This window comes from Chinchilla lanigera, unplaced genomic scaffold (assembly GCF_000276665.1).
Source record: "Chinchilla lanigera isolate Chin_1 unplaced genomic scaffold, ChiLan1.0 scaffold00029, whole genome shotgun sequence".
Lineage (NCBI taxonomy): Eukaryota > Metazoa > Chordata > Mammalia > Rodentia > Chinchillidae > Chinchilla > Chinchilla lanigera.
Window position 1 is genome coordinate 16,424,009 of NW_004955430.1, and position 6,884 is coordinate 16,430,892.

A 6,884-nucleotide genomic window follows, 5' to 3' on the forward strand; every position below is an offset into this window, starting at 1 on the left:
AACACTAAATCTTGTCTTCTTTTTTATTTTAAAGCAAACAAAAATTAAAAAAACCATTAAAAATGATACAGAATTTCAAAATAAGGTCAAAGGAAATCAGTGGTTGTTGTATTGCATATTGTTATCTTCAAAGTAGTTGTTCAGATTACCAGACACAGGCATGCAATATTGATCAACAGAAAAATTAAGCATTAACTGTTCTTTTCAATAAGCCAATAGAAATTAGTAGTACAATTATCCTAGCTATCTTGTGTGTGTGTATATATATATATTTTTTTCTCTTCTTTCTTTCTGTTTTCCTTTTCCTCTTCACAGTTGTCTTCATGACAACATACTATTTGTACTATTTTGCCACATCTAGATGACCAAGAAAGCGCTAATATGTAGAATTTTAAAAATAGAAATACAAAGAACACAGAGTACACTAATATTAAGCATAGTGATCAGTGAAATTTTCATACATGTATTCCTATACAGCAACCATCCAAATTAAGATACACAATATATCAAGCTCCCTAAATGCTTCCTTTATGCCCCTTGCTGGCCACTACTCATTCTTCTAACAATATTCAAAATTTTGGGTTATATTTTTGTTGATTAGGTTTATCAGTTTTTCAACTTCATGTGAATCAAATTATACTGGCTTGTTTGTGCTTTGGCTTCTTTTGCTAAGTATAATGTCTTTGAAATTCATCTATGATATGGGTAGCACTATTCCTGTTCAATTTTTAGAAAACAATTTTATTATCCTATATTTCCCCCCATTTGTACATCTTTGAGAATATATTTACTTAAATCACTTAGGTATTTTAAAAGTTGGATTAGTTTTCAATTGTTGACTTGTAAATTTCTTTGTATATTTGGGGTAAGGTCTCTTTTGGGTATAAGTTTAGTATCCTTTTTTTGAAATTTCTGGGATTAGAAGTGTTTTAGATTTCAGATTTTGTGAGATTTTGAAATGTCTGCATGTACATTTTGAGATAACTTGGAAACAGGACTCAAATTCAAACATGAAATAACCTGAGAGTAATTTTAGGCAATGAATTTAGTGTGCCTATGATTAGTCCATGACTCATTACCTGAAGTGTGATGTGGAATTTTCCATTTGTGGTATCATGTTGGTGCTCAAAAAATTTTACATTTTGGAGAGTTTTGACTTAGGAATGCTTAATCTGTATATGATTTACAAATTTTTCCTCCCTGTGGGTTATGCTTTCACTTCTTTTCTCGATAGAATATTTAATACATAAAATTTTTGAGTTTGTCTGTCTTTTCATTCGTGTTGGTATGCTTCGGTGTTATATCTATTTAATCACTGCTTAATCATAGCTCATAAAGACTTACTTCAGCATCTTCCTCTAGCAGTTTTACAGTTTGTTTTACTACCATTATAATTAGGCACATTAGTTTGAATTATCTATTTTGAATTAATTTTTGTGTAAGGTGTGTAGAGGCCCAGATTATCCTTCACATGTAGTTATCAAAATTTCGATACCACATTTATTGGTAAGGCAATTCTTTTTCTATTAAATTGTCTTCGCACCCTTAGGAAAACAATTAATTGATAATAAATACAAAGGTTTATGTGAAGACTTATCTTTGGAATCTCAATTCTATTTCATTGCTTCTTCTGTCTTTTAAAAATACCAGTACCACACTCTCTTGATTACATAGCTTTGCTCAAAGTTTTGAAAACAGGACATATGTCTTTCAATTTTCTTCTTTTGCAAGATTCTTTTAGCTATTTTCAGTCCCCTGTATTTCCTTATGAACTGTAAGATCAGGTTGTAATTGTTTTAAAGTAAGGCAGCTGGGATTTTGATAGGGTTTGCATTAAACCTGTATGTCAATTGGAGAATATTTCCATTTTAAAAATGGTAATCCTTCTGATGTGTGAACATATCTTTATATTTATTTGGATCTTCTTTTATAGTTTTTATTGTTTGTGCCTTTCCGTTCTTTGGTTGTAGCTGTTCCAAAAAATTCATTTTATTCCTTTTGGGATTTCTTTCTTAATTTCATTTTTGGATTGTTCACTGCTATTGTATAGGAGTACCATTTAAAATATTTAACTGCATCCTACCACATTGATAAACTTGTTCATAATCAGTTTTTTTTTTTTTTACTTCAGAATAATGTTCCATTGTTCTTTCTGTCTTACTGAGGAACATCATTCTTCACTGTTTGTGTATTCTGAATAATGCCGCTGTGAACATTCTTAAACATGCTTTTTGGTGGACAAAGGCATTTGCTTGTCTTGAATATATATCTCTAAGTGAAGTCTCTGGGTCATGCTGTAGGCATACATTTAGCTTTAGTAAATACTATTAGTCACTTTAGGCAATCTGTTTTTGTATCTGTATTTGGCTGCATCGATTGTTTGAATTAATTCACTATGATTTTTTTTATTAGTGGGTGATTGTTATTTATCAAAATAGAAAAAATGAAAAAGATATCTTCAGGTGTGAATTTGTTAGAAGGGTAGAAGAAAAAATCAGAATAAGAGGAGGAGAATATGTAGCTTAGTTTTTTTCCTAACATAAACTATGGAAAATAAAATAGAAAACACCTTTTTTAGTGTGAGAAAGAATAAATGAACACCTATAGACACGGTTCAAACCGACATAATATAATGCTCCTTCCTATCTGCCTTGTTTTATAGGAAATTCTTTCCTCTATTTTGTACCAAGGTCTCACCTGAAATGTAGTCGTAAGATGCTGCATGAAAAATAGTTAAAAGACACAATAGTTTCACTTAAATGTAAAGAAATAAGTTTAAACAAGTAATTTAAAACTATTTTCCCTACTTTGTACCTCTTGTTTGATGAAAGGAGTAAGAAAAATTTTTAAAATTTGTCATTAACCAAAGAATGGTTAACTCTTTTTGCCTGAACAAAATCCTGTCTCATTTGCAGGGAATTTGAATAAGTTGCCCAAATTCTTTTTAAATGGAAAGATAAAGAAGAAATCATGAAAATATGTTTAAACTTGAATTTAACCAAAAATAGAAATAACTATATATTTCAACATTGGCAGAATTTTGCCTCTTAATGAGAAATGAAAAGAAAGCCAAGTTTGAAGAAAAATTGTTAAGCATATTTAAAGTTTGAGTAATTTATTTTGTGGGCATTTTATAGAACATTTTGATTTAGTATTTTTAGATATAGATGATGAATTATAAAGTTCTGTCTTTTAAAAGTCAATATAGTTACCAACTTGAAAGTTTAACATTTTAAAAATTTTAATGGCATTGTTTTTATTAACACCACTTTTGTTCCTGATTTCTTGCTATATGTTTGATGCTTCTTTTTCGAACATTGTCTTCTGTTATTTCAGCATCTGTGTTTATGACATTTTCCATATGTTATCGCCATAGTTTTACTGCCCTTCTGATTTCCCAACGACTTCTCTGGACTCTTTGACCTGGAACTGGTGAGAATTCCTAGCTTTGGCATTCTGTTTTTAAACTGTGACTTCCATTCATCTCTTTCTTTGTGAGCTTTATAGAACTTGTACTTCTTGCTCATTGACAAACTGCATTTTTTGTATCTTCTACTCCTCAAGTATAAACCAATGCTTGCTACTTTTCTATCAATTATAATTATTTTAAGATATTATAATTAATGTTCTGGATAACAGTATAGAAATACTCCCTGTTTTGACTGTTTATTTGTAGGGTTTACTAATTTCAAAACTTTTGGTGAACCTTCAAAACCAGTCCTTTATCAGTCGTTTAGAGTCACTCCTGGAGTCTGAGTTTTCATGGTGACAGTCACATAATCATAATGATTGGCTGGGGATTCTAGGGAGAGGTCTCCTGACTTTTCTGATTGTCTTTGAGCATAGACTTTTAGTGTTCTTCTTGAACCATGACCCATTTGACACCTAGTTTAATCCCACTTGATCTCCAGCAGGGAGATCTTTCCACCTATGCTCTTCTTTTTTCCCCTCTATGATTTATCTTCGTGCTGTGTACCCTGCTATACCACTTACCTTTCTCCCAGGATCAATTTTTTGAATTCACTTGTCCCTTTTTCTGAAGAAATAGTCCCATCTGTAAGATAGTGTTTGTTAACTGGGAGTAATTTTACTTTCTAAGGGATGTTTGGCAATATCTAGAGAGATATTTTGTGTTTTCACTACTGGCTGCAGGAGTACTACTGGTGTCTATTGGTAATATGCCAGAGAAGCTGTTCAACATCCTTTAATGGACAAGGCAGACACCTAGAACAAAAATTACCCAAATGCCTACAAGGCCATGGTAGGTGAACCCTGCTAAGTTTAAATCAAGTCCAAATTTTACCTCTGCAAGTATTTTAAATACTATGTTTTAAGGACCACGTTTACCTCTTTGAGTACATCTTTTATTTTTTCATTGTAAATTTGTAGAACATAAATCAATAATTACTGGCTTAATTTCATTACTTTCCATTCATTTTGCTAAAAAGCATATGATGATGAAAAGTTTTACACAGTAGAAATTATTAAGGTGTTTAGAAAATTCAGATATTATGATGACCTCGGAAGTAAATAAAGCAGATGAAAACACTTTTATTTTCCCAATTTGTACTTTGATTCTTGGCAACAGCAGTCTATGAACTTGAGCTTAGATGTTAATTTAGATGTTTGCTTTGTTATGGTAGATGAAGAACTATCTTTTGTGATTTTTTCTTTTTTTGCAACAACAATAGCTTTCTGAAACTAATATTCTTAAAGATACATTTGAAATCCAGTTATGAAAAATAATTTTAAAATATATGAGTATTTTTAGCAAAAATAGAATAATTAAAAAAACCTTCATTATATAGATAGGGCCAAATCTATAGGCTCTGTCATGGGTGTAGTTCCTCACATAAGGTTGCTGTTCTCCTTGGAAACATCAACAGATGTTGTACCTTCCATAGAGAACTTGCCACAGATATTTGTTTCAAGTCTTCTCAGAGTGTTTAATAGACTATTTTAAAAGCATGACAAGCAACACATTTCTAGTAAAATGGGAAATAACCCTAACTTCTCCCTTGTCACTTGCATAGTCAGTTGGAGAAGTTGCTTGAAATCTCTGAATTAAAATCTAATTCTTACCAGGTGTCTTGGTGCACACCTGTAAGCCCAGCACTGAGGAGGCTGAAGCAGGAGGATCGCAGCAAGTTCAAGGCCGGCTGGGCTACATAGTGAATTCAAAGCCAGCCTGAACTACATAGTGAGACCCTATCTCAAAAAGCAAAACAAATAAAATTGAATTCTTACTTCTGTTCCTGGAGGAAAAATGGTGAACCATCATAGGGCAAACCCTGGATAAAGTTCATCTGAATGATAGAGAGTAGCTCCTAAGATTGCACTTTCTTTCACAAACTAAAAAACCCTTTTGGCTCTATCCAGTCACTACTGTTATACATATCAAACTCAATGAAAATCAATGAAAATGAAGCTTATGACAAAAGCAAGGGCTCTCGGTTTATATTTTTAAACATATAATGAAGATTGTTACAGTGATTCTTTAAAAATTAATTGTTAAGATTTCCAATATGGCTGACTAAAGGTGAAGCGGTGCCAGAGGTGCTGAGGGCAGGCTTACTGAAGCCACAGGGACAGAGTCCAGATCAGTTAAATTAAATAGCTGACGGGATGTATCTACCTCTGGCCAAATAAAGCTGAAAACACACCACAGGAAGGCAGTGTCTTACTAAAAACATCTTTGTATTGATTACAAGATTGCCTCATTGACTTGACCTCAATACTCAGCACCAAAAAAAGGAAAAACAAAAGGAACAAAACCCAAATGAACAAAAAAAAATACACATATGCAGGAACATGGAAAAGCAAGGCAATAAAAGACCTCTAAGTTCTCCCAACTCTGCCAAGGTAGATCCAAGGGGCACCAATAGAAAGAAAGACAAATATCAGTAGAGCTTTGAAAATTGATTACAGAAGAGTTTAAGAAAGTTGGTGGGTTCAAAGAGCCAAAAGTGTATGAAATTATCAAAGAAAATGACTTATATGGATTTGGGAGTAACAAAAATTTAGGAGCACTGACCAATATGGTTCAAAATATGAATGAAACATTTACTAAAGACACAGAATCCATGAAAAGGTATCAGACAGAAATGCCAGATATAAAAAATTGGTTAGCATTTATAAATTGTGTAAATGACCAATGTGATGACAGGGTTCTCGAGGACAAAATGGTAAATTATAGTGAATTACTAAATGAAGCCTAAAGAAAGATAAGAGAACAAGAAAAATTTGTTCAACAGCCTAAGACAAGCCTAAGACTATTTGGAATATAGCACACAGAGAATAATACATCTGTTTATAGAAATCATAATAGAAAACTTCTCAAATAGGAGAAAAACAGCTCAGTGTACAAATGGGACTTCAGAACACCAACCAATTATGTTAAATAGGAAGTTTCCCATGATGTATAATTAAGATACCAGATACCCCCAATCCAGAATTTTAAAGGATATCAGAAGAAAAAATCACATATAAAAGTAAATGCATTAGAATTGCAGCAGAGTTTTCAACACAACCTTTAAAGGCCAGATGAACTGAAAGTGAAATGTTTCAAGCCCTAAATGCAAACAACTTCCAACTTACCTGATAAAACTTTCCTTCAGAATAGTTGGAGGATAAAGACATTCCACTAAAAACAACTCAAGAAGTTTATGAATACCAAACCAGCACTTTGTCTGGTGTCAGTAAGCCAAAGACACTCTTTTCTATGTGTTTTTGGGGGGTTTAATACCAGGAATCAAACTCAGGACCTTGTGCTTGCCAGGCAAGTGCTTATGCCACTGAGCTACATCCCCAGCCCTCAAACCAGCACTTTGGAAAATACTCAAGAATGTTTTAGACATATACATTGAAACCAACAAAGGAGGGGC